The sequence below is a fragment of the Muntiacus reevesi genome, chromosome X, assembly GCF_963930625.1.
Source record: "Muntiacus reevesi chromosome X, mMunRee1.1, whole genome shotgun sequence".
Taxonomy (NCBI): Eukaryota; Metazoa; Chordata; class Mammalia; order Artiodactyla; family Cervidae; genus Muntiacus; species Muntiacus reevesi.
In genome coordinates this window covers 74,406,920-74,424,151 of record NC_089271.1, presented here as the reverse complement: position 1 = coordinate 74,424,151, position 17,232 = coordinate 74,406,920, and the positions used below count along the sequence as shown (strand labels likewise).

Genomic DNA, 17,232 nt, shown 5'->3' with positions numbered 1-17,232 from the left:
TTCTGAATGTTCAATACATTTGTCAATTGAACACTGACCACAAAAAAATATATATTTCTGTATGTGATCACTTGATTTTGGCAGCGTGCAACAATTCTGCTGCAAGCGAATCTCAACTTGGAAGACCAGGCAGGACCTGCTCAAATGGCTGGCATATAACTACTATAGTCACAGGGATGCTGGGCGTTCACTTCTACTCAGGAAGCGAGAGGTACTGAGAGACTTGGCTTCGGATGTAGCTGATATGTGCGGGGAGAGGCAGCCCCATTGCAGGCAGCTATCTCTCCTCCCCCCTACCCACTCTTGGGTTCTGGGCTGAGGCCAGGGACTGTCCAGAGCTGATCTCGGGCTCCCATTGGCCGCTGTCTTTTGTGACGTCACGATCATGATGAGAATTGATGATCGGACACGCTGATTTCATTGTCTGAGGAGGCAGTGAAGACCCAGGAAAAATCTCGCTGAATACGCCTGCCCCAGAACTGCCTTGATCTGGGATCTTCTTTCCTTCCTGTGACCGCACCACGCCCGAGGTAAGCACCCTGCATGTGTGGGTGTGAAAGGTGAAGGAAGGCGAACAAGGCGCCGAGCTAATACTCTGCCCAGTGCCAGGCACGGCGGTTCAGCGGCCTAAAAAGGCTGCCAACAGCCTGGTGCGGCTTTTGGGAAACCAACTGCTTCTACCCTCAGAGTGAAGCCTAGAGGCAGCATGAGGTTAAAAAGAGCTGATGAAAGGGATACAGTAGACACTGGCAGAGAGCGAAGGATCTTGCTCCGAGAGAGGGGCGACGTTTGGGACGCGCTTCTGGCCCCAGAGTAAGAGGAAGTGGCGCCTCTGTCTCGGAAGAAAGGAAAGAGGTGAATTCTACCACTTCTAGATTTCACTGGACTGTAGATTTCGCACAGCCCTACTCAAACGCGCAGAAGGTGCTGCGCCTGCGCAATAACCACCTTTGTGGGGCGGGAGCGGGGGTGTGGGTGGGTGAGGAGTTCCTGGCTAGGAGAATAGGCTTAGAATTTGCGCATGCGCCTTTTTCTTTATCTGGAGGGGGTGGGGCTGAGGTCTGTCTGAGCAGAATTTGGGAAGGGTTGGTAAATTGGCCTTGTAATGTTTCAAGCGCTAATTGATGGAAATAATTTATCAGTTACTTTGTAAGAGCATATCCAGCCCCAAGTGGGCCTGAGAATTTTAGGACGGCAAATTCTTAATCTTCACTAATCAGATTTAGAATAATGGAAAGAACTCGGAGAGGAGTTTGGAATAGAAATTACTGAGATGAGAAACCATTTGGAGAAAACACTAATTATTCAAGTGAATCAAACTTTTAGTCTTCAAGGAACTCTGATTAGGTGTGCCACTCAGTGATGTTTGATACTTAAACTGTTTGGAGAGACTAAAAATATAAACAAAAATCCTTACCTGTCTCCTTTTTCCTTCTTGAAAAAGTCTCTTATAAAGCTTTGGTCTCTGTTTCAGGCTTGGTGCTAAGTTCTTTTCCCTTCTTCCTCTGTGCCACTGTTAGAACCAAGGACAAATCTTATTTTGAGAGACACTTGTCCAACTTCCCTTCATTGGGAGGGACTATATTACTCAGCAAACATGAGGAACAATCCTGCCTATCTGCCTTTGTTCTGTCCTTGGTGGATAAACTGTATAGTAGTGTTAATATTTCTGCTCCACGGTCAGATCATGAACTCCTAACTATTTTACAAAGAAATCTGGATTTTTCCCCATTTCTCATAGTTAGGGGGTTATGAAGTCCTGGTGAGTTTTCCTTTGAAAGCCTCTTCTACCATTTTCCCCTTATTTTGCAGCCTAAACTCTCATCACTCTCCATTCAGTCATTCCAGAAGCCTCCTACCCAGCCTTCTAATTCATCCTGACAGTCTAATGACTTAAGCACTTCCTTCAACAAATCATTTTTCTTCACCAAAGTATTATTGACTCCTTATTTTCTATTGTTCAAAGCCCAGATATACTTGGATTGCAAAGAGCTTCCTAATCTCACTTAATTGTACCACAGGAATATTATCTTTATTTCTCAGTGCACAACTCTCCCTAATGAGCCCTGAACAATCTACCTATAGAATTTCGCTCCTTGTACCATTACCACTCCCTTCACCTAGGATGCTCTTTCTTTGTCTAATCAAATCTTACCCGCTTTGAAAGCTCAACTTAAGTTACACCTCTCATAAGTACCTCCTAAGTATAATCCAACTCTTATTAAGCTCATCTTTTCTAGAACTCCTATGTCAGTTCTTACATTTGCCACTTTTCTTATAGCCTGCTTTAATTGTGTGTGTGTGTATGTCTTAGACCAGGTTCTTCAACTGGATTTTAAATCTGTTCTTAAGAGTTGGTACCGTGCCATCTACCATGTATTTCTTTATCCAAGGCACCTGGATGACTGTTTGAAATATCTATTGCTATATGGTCTTTGCTTTCAAATTTCTTGGGAAATGAAGTAATATAGTTATAAAGAACTGTATGTATGTGGGAACTTATTCATCATTGGTCAAGCAAGGAATCCTCCAGTGACTGAATAAACCTGAATATGAGTCAAAGCAAATGCAATACAGACATCTCTATATGTTGGGTGGCCTGTGAATATATTTTGTCCTCATAAGACCAAAGGAACATTATCCCAGAAGTAGTTCTGTCTGTAGTTTTCTCAGTTTGAAAAATACTAAGACATTTTCCTATTTCTGTGTTTCTCTTTGATAACATTGCTTTATGCATTTCTTTTAAATATACCAATTATTCACTCTTTATTGCAAGATGTCTTGCATTTGCTGCTTTACATTGACTGTCACTGATAGTTTTCATCTTGAATTAGAGCTAATCATTGTGATGGTTTCCATAATTTCTATTTTATAACGTTTCAACTGTCACTTTCCTACTCCTTGGACTTCAAACCGCATTGTTTCATGGACTTCAATTTTATTTGAATGAAAGTGACTGTCGTTTAATACAGAGGCTTTCTATAGATTTTACTTTGCTGCTTCACTTTGAGGCACCATCCCAATATTGTATCAAGGTTTGAGGTTGAGGAACATGCATGAAAAGCAATACAAAGGGTATTATTATAACCTGTAAACTTGAAAACTATTGTGAAGTAAACTATGAAAATTTTTTAAAGTAATTTAATTAATTTTGCTTTTAAAATTGTACTCTCAGAGGGAATTATGTTTTTTGTAGTAATGTATTTTTTTTATGTTTTATGTATTTTTGTGATCCCCAACAGGATAAAAATATTTGAATTGTTGATTTTGATTTTACTGTAGAGTCTGATAAACAAGAAACTAGCGGTGCCTGAATACACTATATCTAGCATAGTGATTTGGAAGTAAACTGATAATTCTAGAGATATATGTTCTGCATACAAAGGGAACTGGAGAAGTTAGTATATTCAGAAACTGTCACCGACAACTGTGACCTTTCTAGCCTCCATAAAATTTCAAGACAATAAACTGAAACCTGTCTATGCAAATGGAATCATTTTTGTGCCAACAAGTAGCTAAATTGCCTGGATTAACCAGCAATCCAGGTACATAGCAGCTGAACAATTAACATTATACTGTGTCAGTCAAATGCTATTTTATGCCAATCAAATGCTATAATTTACATTTGACATCTGTAAAGAAATTTACAACAGCAGGTGTCTTACCTTCTTGATCTATCATTTTTCATGAGATTTATCTCCAATTGGGTTGATTCTTAGAATCTTTAAATGTGTTATTTTTTAGAGAGGCAAAAATTAAGGAAAATGTTTTCTTAGCTGTTCTTCCCTTGGAATTGGGGGAAATTTACTTTAAAGTTCTTAATACATCCATGGAAACATGTAAATTACAAGCCCTGTGTAGGCACTTTTCTCAAGTAGACAAGCATTTGTGTATGGTGCTTGCCCAAAATCATACAAGTAGTAAGTGGCAGAGCCAGTATTTCAAAGCAAGCATCATTCTAGAGGCTTCACTCTTAACTACTAGGTTCTAGATTGGAGAGCTAGAGTGAGGCCAAACTTCATTTATTGTTTTTAAACATTGTGTGTAAAATTTCTCCAGACTTATTTCTCTTTATGATTCTCTAATGCCTGTGACATATTCTTTTCTCTCTCAGTGGAAATGAAACTTTTTTAACAGATAGGCTGAGTTTTAGGAGAAGGGATCTTTGTTTTGACTCCAGTGGCTTCAATAGCAGAAGGCATATAGACCCATACATTATTTTTCCTACTGTCAAGTACCAAGCAGTGGTGAAAGTATTTCTTCACTGAGTTTTGTGAAAGGACAGATAGAGGTGTTTTCTCCTACAGTAATACATTGCTTTATATATTATACTTTCTTATTTGGTTAGCTTGGTCTACCTATTGTGTCTTTTATGGATGAAATTTGTTGTTGTTTAGTCGCTAAGTCGTCTGACTATTTGCAATCCCAAGGACTGCACCACACCAGACTTCCCTGTCCTTCACTATCTCCTGGAGTTTGCTTAAACTCATGTCCGTTGAGTCAGTGATGCCACGTAACGATCTCATCCTCTGTCGCTCCCTTCTCCTCTTGCCCTCAGACTTTCCCAGCAGCAGGGTATTTTTCAATGAGTCAGCTCTTCACAACTGGTGGCCAAAATATTGGAGCTTCAGCTTTAGCACCATTCCTTCCAATGAATATTCAGGATTGATTTCCTTTAGGATTGACTGGTCTGATCTCCTTTTTGTCCAAGGAAATCTTAAGAGTCTTATACAGCACCACAGTTTGAAAGCATTAATTCTTTGGTACTCAGTCTTCTTTGTCTTACATTCATACATGACTACTGGAAAAACCATAGCTTTGATATACAGACCTTTGTCAGGAAAGTGATGTCTCTGATTTTTTATACAGTGTCTAGATTTGTCATAGTTATTTTTCCAAGGAGCAAGTGTCTTCTAATTCTGTGGTTGCAGTCACTATCTGAATTGATTTTGGAGCCCAAGAAAATTAAATCTGACACTGTTTCCAAATTTTTCCCATCTATTTGCCATGAAGTGATGGGGCCAGGTGCCATGATCTTCATTTTTTGCTTGTTGAGTTTTAAGCGAGCTTTTTTACTTTTCTCTTTCACCTTCATCAAGGGGCTTTTAAGTTCTTCATTTTCTGCCATTAAAGTGATATCATCTGCATATCTGAGGTTGTTGATATTTCTCCCCACAATCTCAATTCCAGCTTGTTCCTTATCCAGCCTCACATTTTGCATGATGTGCCCTGCACATCAGTTAAATAAGCAAGGTGACAGTATACATCCTTGATGTACTCTTTTCCCAATTTTGAACCAGTTCATTTTTTCATGTCCAGTTCTAACTGTTGCTTATTGACCTGCATACAGGTTTCTAAAGGAGGCAGGTAATGTGGTTTGGTATTCCCACCTCATTAAGAATATTCTGCAGTTTGTTGTGATCCACACAGTCAAAGACTCTAGTGTAGTCAATGAAGCAGAAGTAGATTTTTGTTGTTGTTGTTGTTGTTGGAAATCCCTTGCTTTTTCTATGATCCAGTGTATGTTGACAATTTGATCTCTGGTTCCTCTGCCTTTTCTAAATCGAACTTGTATATCTGGAAGTTCACAGATCATATACTGCTGAAACCTAGCTTGAAGGATTTTGACCATTACCTTGCTGACGTGTGAAATGAGTGCAATTATATGGTAATTTGAATACTCTTTGTCATTGCCTTTCTTTGGGATTGGAAAGAAAACTGAGTTTTTCCAGGCCTGTGTTCACTGCACGTTTTCCAAATTTGCTGACATAATGAGTGCAGCACTATAACAGCATCATCTTTTAGGATTTGAAATAGCTCAGCTGGAATTCCGTCACCTCCACTGGCTTTGTTTGTAGTAAAGGTTCCTAAGTGCCCCCTGACTTCACAGTCCAGCATGTCTGGCTCTTGGTGAGTGACCACACCATCATGGTTATCTGGGTCATGCAGATCTTTTTTTGGTACAGTTCTGTGTGTTCTTGCCACCTTTTCTTAATCTCTTCTGTTGCTGTTAGGTCCTTGCATTTTTGTCCCTTATTGTGCCTAGCTTTGCATGAAATGTTTCCTTGGTATCTCCGGTTTTCTTAAAGAGATCTCTAGTCTTTCCTATTTTATTGTATTCTTTTCTTTCTTGCATTGTTCACTTAAGAAGGTTGTCTAATCTCTCTTTGCTATTCTCTGGAACTCTGCATTCAGTTGGGAATATAGTTCCCTTTCTCCACAGTATGAAATGGATGAAATAGCTATGCCAATTAGGAGAGTAATTATCTGAGACTCATTCTCTGAGGAGCTTTTCCCATTCAGAAACCGATTGCTTGTTGTGCTGAAATCCCCTCAACAAAGAAACAATTGGAAAAGATCTAAGTAATTGTAAAATGTGGTAGAAGAAATATATTCTACATTAATGGGCAGTATTACATTAGGTATAGAATGTTTAGCCCTGAATCATCTTCACTATTCTAAGACAACATGAAGGTGTTAAAATTTTAATATGCCTGTGTTATGAAAATAATTAGTCAAGCATTTTAATTAGAACTTAGAGGCTCACTCTTATCTCCAGTGAATACTTAAGAGATGCTAAAGATCAGTTTGAGTTTTTTTTTTTTTTTTCCCCAACTAGGAGTGCTTAATGTAGACAGAACTCAGTGTTCATTGTCATTTGGAGCCAGTTTACTTTTCTGGTAGGGTTTGGTGCTTCTGTGTCTATTAAATCCTTGCTATTCAAAGTGTGTTCCATGGAATAGTAGCATGGGCATCACTTGGAAACTTCTTAGAATATTGCTGAATCTCTGGCTCCACCCAAGACCTACTGAACCTGGGTGATTCCCATGCATGTCAAAGTCTAAAGTGAAATATGAATTTCTGTACAACCTAAACTTTTAAGAGCTGATAATCATAGAAAAAAGTGAACTTCCTTTTGTCCATTTTCACATGTGTTAAGTGATATACAATCAAAGTATTGTCTGTTTAATATGCATCAATTTTGCTTCATTCTAGAGTCAGCATTATCTCACTGAGAAGATAGCTACACCTATGTGATGGGTAAAATTGTTAAAAGTCTGAAAAAATCCATTTGCTTTGTTGATAGTAATGACTTTACTATTGACATGTTATTTACCCTACTTGCTTGACTTGTCAACAGTGTTACAGAAGAGTATAGCTTTATTGGGGTCACTGTCACTAATATCTTCAAGAGGAACTGTATTAGTTTTCTATTTGCTCCTGTAATAAATTATCACAAAGACAGTGACTTTAAACTACATATGTATTATCTAACAGTTCTGGTGGTTAATGGTCTGAAACAGGTCTCACTGGGTGAAAATCATGATGTCAACAGGGCTTTCTTTTCTGGAAGTTTTAAGGAAGAATATATTTACTTATCCTTTCTAGCTTCTAGGAGCTATCCACATTTCTTAGCATGTGGTCCTCTTTCATCTTCAAAGTCAGCAATGACTGATCACATCTTTCACATTGCATTACTCTGACATTCTTCTGCCTCCTTCTTTCACATTTAAAGATAACTGTGATTACACTAGGCCAACTAAAATAATCTAGGATAATTTCTTTACTTTAAGGTCAACTGATTATCAGCCTTAATTCCTTCTGCAACTTTAATTCACTTTTCCCATGGAGCATAAAATATTCACAGATTCCAGGAATTGGGATACAGAGGGGTAAGGGTCTGCACAGGAAATGATGGCCTTTTGGACTGATAAAGGAAGCCAGCATCTAATCTTGTTATTGGGAGAAGCAATTAGTCAGTACTAAGGGAGAATGCCATGTAAACAGGAAGATGGCCATTTACAAGCCAAGGAGAGAGGCCTACAACCCATCCTTCCCTCACTGTCCTCATAAGCAACCAACCCTACCAACACCTTGATTTCAGATATCTAGACTTTAGAACTGTGAAACAATAAATTTCTGTTTAAGCCACCCAGTTTTTGATACTTTGTTATAGCAGCCCTAGCAAACTGATATAGTCAAGATAGTCCTTTAGTTGATATCTAAGTTGATATCATCCTCAAAATCACTTATTTAGTAATTTTGTGTTTTATAATATGCCAAGTATTGGATAAAGTGAATTAGACATCAAAGTGTTTATAATATACATTAGGCACTTTTTGTGAAACAAAGAAAAATATTACATGCCTGGCCTTGAGTTTCTTCAACTGTGAAATGAGGGCACAATCTTCATAATACCTAGCTTAAAAATATATGATTCTATTTATTAATTAAATTTTAATGCTATTAAGTTAATGTATTAATAAAAAGTATTAAGTGCAATCAAAATTATGTTAATGTTCTCTTCAGGAAACACTATTTTAATAACTACCTTTCTTGCCATCCATTGCCCATTTTCTAACTCTCACCTTTAAAGAGAAGCAATAAAGATGTTATTGAGAAATGCCGTTCTTTTGACTCTCTTGACCACTTTGAAATTAAGATATGTTCAGAACACAGTACATTAATACCACTATAATATGCAAATATATGCTTAAGAAATACATTTTAAGTGAATAAATTAAAGTGTTTGTGGCAATACACTTATATATTGGCAACGTTTGAGAGCAGTGACTTGGAGAGGAAAGGATTACTTTGCAAAAAGTTTTGCTCTGATTTCTCACTCTGAAAAATACATTAAAGCAATATGTGTTCTCAAACTTCACAGGTGAAGCTATACTTTCTAAATAGCCTTTAGAGTATTTTTGCAAATTGTTATCAAGTTACCTGAATTAAATTAGTTGTAAAATAACAATGCTTAATATGGTCACGGTCAAACCTTGGATAATATAGTCAATATGTTCAGATATGGTCTGATTAACACCAATGAATATAATTGTGACGAAATACCCAGCAGCACCTTTTTTATGTAACAGTCTGTTGTGCTTCATATCCAAGTGAAAAATATGACTATGCAGGAGAAATGCAGTGCCAACAAAATCATTAAGGGTTACTATATATCCCATTCTTTAAGCATACATACATCCATGATTTGGCTATAGCATAAGTTTTCTATCTTAATGTCATAGGCTTAACATAGGGTAGTGTCTCTGAAATTGCAGTCTGCAGATCATAGGGTGTCCAAGGACATGTTCTTAGGGGTCTTCAAGTTTTATGAAGATTTTTAAATTTGAGGGTTTTATTTCACTGATAATCTTGAAAAGAAAACCCATAAGATGCATGTATTCACTCACAGAGTCTTTCTACCAGGTATAGTGACAGAGCTGCTTTTTTTATAGTCATAAATCACAATTAAATACATTTGATGGAATGAGTTAAGTACATTAAGACAGAGTTCCTCAGAGACCCAAAGGTAGATTTGGACAATGTAGGAAAGATTTTGTTTTTGGTTTTGTTTTCCTCTTTTAAAGGAAAAAATAAAAAAAAAAGACTTTACCTGTGACTCTCAGCTTTGAGTTGCACTCCATGAGTCTTTTAAACTATTATACAGTTTCTTAGTCTATTCAAATTATTTGTAGGGATAAATTTATGCTTCCACTGTTCAATGAATTAAAAGTGTGTGTGTGTGTTGTTTCAACACTATACATGTTACAGATGGTGTGCTTTGAGAAATCTTTCTCCAAATTCCCTGAAGAATAAGATGCATATTTTTATCCTCAAAGCCTTTGCAGTTTTTGCAGTAAAATCAGAAATTGAAATATAAGAAAATCAAATAATTCATCTCTTTGCTTCTAGGTAAAACTACCCTTAAGTCTTAATATACACTATGTAAATTTGATTCACAAAACATTAAAAAACTATCTATTTTAAGTGAGTAAATATGGCTTCAACATTTTAAAAACAAGTTGTAATTGCCTATGAAAACTTTTGCCGAGAGTGGGAAGGAGTTAAGAAAGAGTAGGATAGAGTTATGTAGATGATAAGAAAAGGTTGAGAGAGAACTAAAAAGGATAAATTCATAGTACAATGAAATTCAAGAGACATATTACTTTGATATAATGAGTTATTAATTAATAATTACTTTTGCAGTGTGCAACTATGAGAAATTTTATAAAGCTCTCCTCAATAGTAAATTAAAATGCAATCTGCATTTAAAAATCTTAATTTAGAATGTTAATTACTAGATGTTAGTGGCCAGGGCTTATGGCAATGGCATCACTATCATGAATTGGTGAAAGATAGAAATGATTTACTTGCACAATTTGCTTGGAGCTAGAAATGTAAAAATGAATAGAAATTAGTCAACAAATATATATGGATCAAGGTAGTGTTTAACTCATTAGGAGATTCTATGTAACAATGGTCACATATTCTGTACGATTGTATGTAAGTAGAGCTGAAGAAAACAGGAAATCCGTTTTCCAGTTGAGGCCCTGTTTATGCTTCTGTTGTCCAACAGGTTATCTGTTTGAAATTGATCTTTTTTACTTTGTTATGAGTTTTGATATCTGAGTGTATTGATAAGGTATTTGTAGTTTAAAAATATTTTATTATTTGTGATAAAAGCAGCAGCATTAAAAGCTAACAAAGTATTAAAATTGATGAAATATCTGAGATCTAACATATCTACTTGCTAATAATTTTTTGAACATTTACATGTGGCTATAGAGCTATGTCAGTGTAGATATATCCTTTCATCTGTTTATATGAATAATATATACATAATATTGTCTTGGAATTTGCACCCATGCCACTATGAATATATATTTAACTTTTATGTAACTGGATAATATTAACATCAATTGTAGAGAATTTTAAAGTGTTTTTTAAAATGAAATTAGTGTACAATTTCTTCATGTCCTGAGAAAATTATATAGATTGTTGTTAAAATTTCCTGTTCATATGTCTATCTTAGTGATAGAGGCCAATTATATCTCTATTAAAATGGAAGATAAGAGATGTGTACAATGCATTTCAGTAGTTATAGCCCAATAAACAAATAAAGAATATCCTTTCATAGTCTTTAAATAGATGCAATGCCTATTACTTGACTTCATGCTTAGAAGATGATGATTTTTTTTGTGATATTTGCAAATTTTGATAAGTTAATTATAAAATAACTAAATAGAAAACTGCTATTTGTAAAGATGAGGATCATTAAATGTAAATGATAGATTAAAGTGAGAGCTTCTGAGAACAGATTTGCCATAGCAATTCTTTTACATGTATTCAAATTTCATTAAGTTCAAAGTGTCAGTTCATTATTGCATATTTAATAAAATTTGTTAAATAAATCACTATTTAACAACTTAGTTTTTAATAGAATTCCACTGTAATATAATATCCTTTAATTTTCAACCTTAAATTTACATTAAAAATTATACAGAGACATCTTTGTCATCAACTCAATGGACATGAGTTTGAGCAAACTCTGGGAAATAATGAAGGACAGGGAATTCTGGTGTTCTGCTATCCATGGGGTTTCAAAGAGTTGGACATGACTGAGCAACTGAACAGCAACAAATCTACATACATGGATCCATACTTGTTGGTGTTGTGCTTAATTTTTGCATTCTCCTAAATTTTAAAAGATCAAACTCTCATTACACAGAAGATCCAAATTGCAATTCTAGAGACAAATGTAAAACTACTATGGAAGCAACCTAGATGTCCATCAGTAGATGAATAGATAAAGAAGTTGGAATATTAAAGTAATTAGCCTCCAACTAATAAAAACAAATGGAAAAAAATAAATACTCAGTCATAAAATGAATGCATTTGAGTCAGTTGTAGTGAGATGGATGAACCCAATGTCTGTTGTACAGAGTGAAGTAAGAAACAGAAAAACAAATTTCATATATTAACGCATATATATGGAATCTAGAAAAATGGTACTGATGAACCTATTTGCAGGGCAGGAATAGAGATGCAGACATGGAGAACAGACTAGACATAGTGGGAGAAGGAGAGGATGGGACGAATTGAAAGAGTATCATTGACACATATACACCACCATGTGTAAAATAGATAGCCAGTGAGAAGCTGCTCTATGGGCACAAGGAGCTTGACCCAGTGCTCTGTGAAAACCTAGAGGCATGGGATGGGGAGGGGGATGGGGGGAGGTTCAGGAGGAAGAAGATTTATATGTACTTGTGGCTGATTCATGTTGTTGTATGGCAGAATCCAATGCAATATTATAAATCATTATCCTCCAATTAAACATAAATAAAAACATAAAAAATACTAATGGACCATTAATTTTCTGCCTATAAAGTCAACCACCTAAAGTAAATGTACATATTCTTTGAAAGACAAAAATTATCAAATCTTGTTTGAGAAGAACTACAATAACTGAACACTTTATTAAATAAATTGAATTTATCATTAAAATTCTTCCTTTGAAGAACTTCCCTGGTGGTCCAGAGGTTAAGACTCTGCACTTCCAATGCAAGGGATGTGGGTCTGGTCCCTGGGCAGGGAAGTTCCATATGTCACATGACACGGCCAAAAATAGAAAGAAAAGGGGAAAAAAAAAAAAAAAAGCTTTGAATTACTGCACTAGTGAATTAGCTCTACAAAACACATAAGAATGATAAAAATTTACAGATTCAAGATCCCTTGAGACAAGTTAAACTCAAAGGAAATCATGACCAGACTTTATAATCAAATTGCTAAAAGTCAAAAGTATTGTCTTGAAAACAGCTGGAGCAAAACAAAATATATAGGGAAACAAAGATTTGAAAATGACCATGAATTTCTCCCTGTGCAAGGATGACATGTAAACTCATGAAGTGTTCCATATTTTAGACTTTCCTGTAGCTCAAATGGTAAAGAATCTGGCTATGATGCAGGAGATCTGGGTTTGATCCCTGGGATGGGAAGATCCTCTGGAGAAGGGAATTGCAACCCACTCCAGTATTCTTGCCTGGAGAATCCCATGAACATAGAAGCCTGGTGGGCTACAGTCCAGGGGTTCACAAAGAGTCGGACACGACTGAGTGACTAACACACACACATGAATTTCTCATGACAAATCATAGACACCAGAGTCAGTGAAAAAAGCACTTCAAAAATATATAAAGATATGTACCCCCAAAAGCCAATGAATTAAACTATTCCAAAAACATTTTCAGAAAACAAAAAAGAAACTGAGAAAAGGGAAATAGAACAAAAAGTCAGAAGGATCAACAGAAAACAGTTATTAAAATAATATGCCGAAATCCATCCATATTAGTAATTATATTAAATATAAGTGATCTAAACACACTATCTTAAAGACATATTGTCATACTGAATGTTTTTATAGTTTACTTATATAATTTTTAATTGTCTGTGTCCCTTTATCACAGTATCAGTGCCAGGAGATTCTTCTCCCCACTTCTGTATCTCCAGTGCATAGACCAGAACCTGACATATAACCTGGGCTATAACCTGGCATATAATGTATTTCATTCACTCTAACAAGCACAATTTTCCCCATATACTAAGACTTATCCAAATGTTAGGGGGTTTATAGTCAAAAATATTAGAGCTGACTGTAAAAATATGGAATGCTTCATGAATTTGCATGTCATTCTTGCCATGCTAATCTTTTTATTGTTACAATTTTAATATATGTACTGCTGAAGTGAGCAGTATATTGAATTTTTAAAGCTCAACTGTACCTTACATATAGGAAAACTATGTGTGAAGACATAATTTAAAGGTAAAATGATAAAAAAAATTATATTCACTAACAGTATATTCAAAACAAAGCTGAAGTATATCCTTCAGTGTCAGACAAATCAAAATATAGAAGAAGGAATAGTATGAGGAATAAAGAGGGTATATTACATAGTGAATAAAGGATCAATTTACTAAAAGGATGTAACAATATTAGTTGTGTATGTTCCTAACAAAACATCTTCAAAATACATAAAGTAAAACTAATACAATTAAAAGTTGAAACAGACAAGTGCACAATTATACTTGGAGACTTCACCATTCCTCTTTCAGTAATTGATAGAACAAGTAGTCAGAAAATCAGTATAGATACAGAAAATCTGAGCAACATTATTAACCAACATGAGCTAATTGACATTATTAGAACTGCATTTCCAACAACAGCCAAAGATATATTCCTTGCAAAATGTACATGGAATATTCTTTAAAATAAATCATATTCTGTTTTGGCCATAAGACAAATTGTAAAGAACTTAAAACAGTTGAAACAAGTACACTAAACTGGAAATCAATAACAAAGATATCTGGAAAACACTTAAATATTTTAAACAATAAATGGGAAAATCAGTATTTTGAACTGAATGATGATTAAAATACATCATGTCATCATAGTTTTGCTTTGCATTTGCCCGATGCTTAATGATCTTTCAAATACCTGTTGACCGTTTGTATGTATTTTTCAGAGAAATATCTGTTTAAACCCTTTGCTCACTTTTAATTGGATTATTAGTTATTTTTGCTATTGAGTTTTAGGAGTTCCTTACATATTTTGGAAATTAACCCTTACCAGATATATGGTTTCAAATATCTACTTTCGTTCTGTAGGTTGTGTTTTCATTTACTTGATTGTTCTTTGCTAGGCAGAGTTTTTAGTATGATGTAATCCCACTTGTCTATGTTGGCTTTTGTTGCCTGTACTTTTGGTGATATAACCAAGAAATCATTTCCAAGACCAGTGTCCAGAAACTTTTTTGTTGTGTTTTCTTCTAGGAGTTTTACAGTTTCAGGTCTTGTGTTTAAGCTTTTTTGTTTGTTTGTTTGTTTTAGTTGATTTCTGTGTGTGCTTATGGTATTAAATCTGTTAGAATGCCTATTATTAAACAACCAAAAGATAAAAAGTATTGACAAAGCTGTCGAGAAATTGGAACCCTTGTACATTGTTGGTGGGATGTCGATTAATGTTCAGCAGCTATGGCAAACAATATGGAGATTCCTGAAAAAGAATAAAAATAGAATTACCATATGATTTAGCAATCCCACATCTGAATATATAGTCATCTTTTTGTTTCCATGGATTTGGAACCCAGGGATAGGTTGATATAGAGAGTCAATTATAATGGATTTGAGTATCCTTGGATTTTGTTATCTGTGGGGGTTCCTGAAATCAATCTCCTGCAGATAGCAAGGGGCAACTATATCCAAAAATATTAGAATCAGGATCTTGAAGAGATAGCTGCACAACCATATTTATTGCAGCACTAGTCAAAATAGACACAATATGGAAATAACCAAGTGTCTATCAACAGATGAATAAATAAAATGTAATATATACATACAATGAGATGTTATTCAGTCCTTAAAGAGAAGGAAATTTTGCCATTTGCAACAACATGAATGAACCTGAAGGACATTAAAGTGAAAGAAGCTAGTCACAGAACAAATACTGTATGATTCCACTGAAGTGAAGTATCTAAAATAGTCAGAAGCAGAGAATGCAATGGTGGTTGCCAGGAATGGAGGGTGAAGGAAATGGGAAGTTGCTATTCAATGGGTAGTTAGTTTCAGTTATGCCAAATTAATAAATTATAGAGATCTGTTTTAGAACATTATACCTATTGTTTACAATACAGTATTGTACACCATGAACATGAATTTGAGCAAACTTCAGAAGACAGTAGAGGATAGAGGAGCCTTATGTGCTACAGTCCACGGGGTTGCAAAGAGTCAGATATGACTTAGTGGTTGAACAACAATAACAATGTTGTCCACTTAAATATTTGTTAACAGACTAGGTCTCATGCTAAGTGTTCTTGTTACAGAACAAATACACAATGAAACACAAGGAAACTCTGCAGGGTATTGGAAATGTTGACAACTTTGATTATGGTAAAGGTATCACTGGTTTTTGTTTAAGACTAAACTCATCAATTTGTAGACACTGAATATTGTGCAGCTTTTGTACATCAGATATGCCTCAGTAAGGCTGTTAAAAAATACAGCCTATCAAAATTTGTAAAATGCAGCCAAAGTACTACTTAGAAGTAAATTTATAGCATTAATTGCTTATAATTAGAAAAGGAGAAATGTCAAAGATCTATAATCTAAGTTCCCATCTTAAGAAACTAAAAAAAAAAACAAAAAAAAAAAAAAACAAAGAAGACCAAATTAATTCCAAATAAAACAGAAAGAAAGCAATGGTAAGAGCAGAAATCAGTGTAAATCAAGACAGAAAAACAATAGACAAAAGTCAGTGAAATGAAAAGCTAATTATTTCAGAAGATTGATAAAGGTGATAAACCTCTTGTCAAACTGACCAAACAAAAGAAACAAATTTCCAGTATCAAGAAGAAGAGTACATCACAATACCCTACAAATATTAAACAGATCATTAAAAAAATAGTCTATAAGAAACTTTGCACCTTTAAATTCAGCAACTTAGGTAAAACGACCAATTTTTTGAAAGACAGAAACTACCCAAACTCAATCAAGAAGAGCTAGAAAATCTTAATAATATAAAAATGTAATGCGTAGTTTAAAACTTTCCAACAAAGAAAGTTCCATGCACAGATGGCTTCATTGGTAATTTCTAAAAAAGATTTAAATGCAAATAATTCTATATATACTCTTCTAGAACATGTAAGTAGAGAAGGAACACTTCCTAACTTATTATTTTGTACCAAACCTAATACAATTGAAGAAAATCACAAACATCCCTCGCGAATGCAGACTCACAACTTTTAACAAAATATTTATAAATCAAAAAATATATAAAAGCAATACATCACCACCAAATGGGATTTATTCCAGGAACAGAAGTGTGGCTCAACATTTGAAAATCAATCAGCATAACTTACCATATCAAGAATGTAAAGAACAGAACAATATCTATACAATTATCTCAATAGATGCAGGAAAAAGTATTTGACAAAATGCAATATCCATTGATTATAATGATGATAGTAACATTGTTGTTGTTCAGTCACTCAATCGTGTCCGACACTTTGTGACGCCATGGACTGCAGCACACCAGGTTTCAATGTCCATCATCAAATCCAGAATTACTTGAACTCATGTCCATCAAGTCAGTGATGCCATCCAACCATCTCATGCTCTGTTGTCGCCTTCTCCTCCCACCTTCAATCTTTCCCAGCATCAGAGTCTTTTCCAATAAGTCAGCTCTTCACATCAGGTGGCCAAAGTATTGGAGTTTCAGCTTCAGTAACAATTATTCAAATGAATATTCAGGATTGATTTCCTTTAGGATGGACTGGTTGGATCTCCTTGCAGTCCAAGGGACTCTCAAGAGTCTTCTCCAACACCACAGTTCAAAAGCATCAATTCTTTGGTGCTCAGTTTTCTTTACAGTCCACCTCTCACATCGATATATGA

The 17,232-nt window shown here is 35.1% G+C and overlaps 1 protein-coding gene and 1 pseudogene across 3 annotated transcripts in view; one reads left to right on the top strand and one right to left on the bottom strand.

The window, feature by feature from the left end:
* The first annotated feature begins 438 nt into the window (after positions 1-438).
* The window catches only part of HDX (highly divergent homeobox), a 206,775-nt gene continuing 189,981 nt past the window's right edge, over positions 439-17,232 (top strand). For all 3 annotated transcript variants that reach the window (XM_065915338.1, XM_065915337.1, XM_065915339.1), the window contains exon 1: positions 439-530. The gene's annotated coding sequence lies outside the window, so the exon portion shown is untranslated. The remainder of the gene's footprint in view (positions 531-17,232) is intronic.
* LOC136154931 (U6 spliceosomal RNA) lies at positions 13,441-13,538 on the bottom strand (annotated as a pseudogene).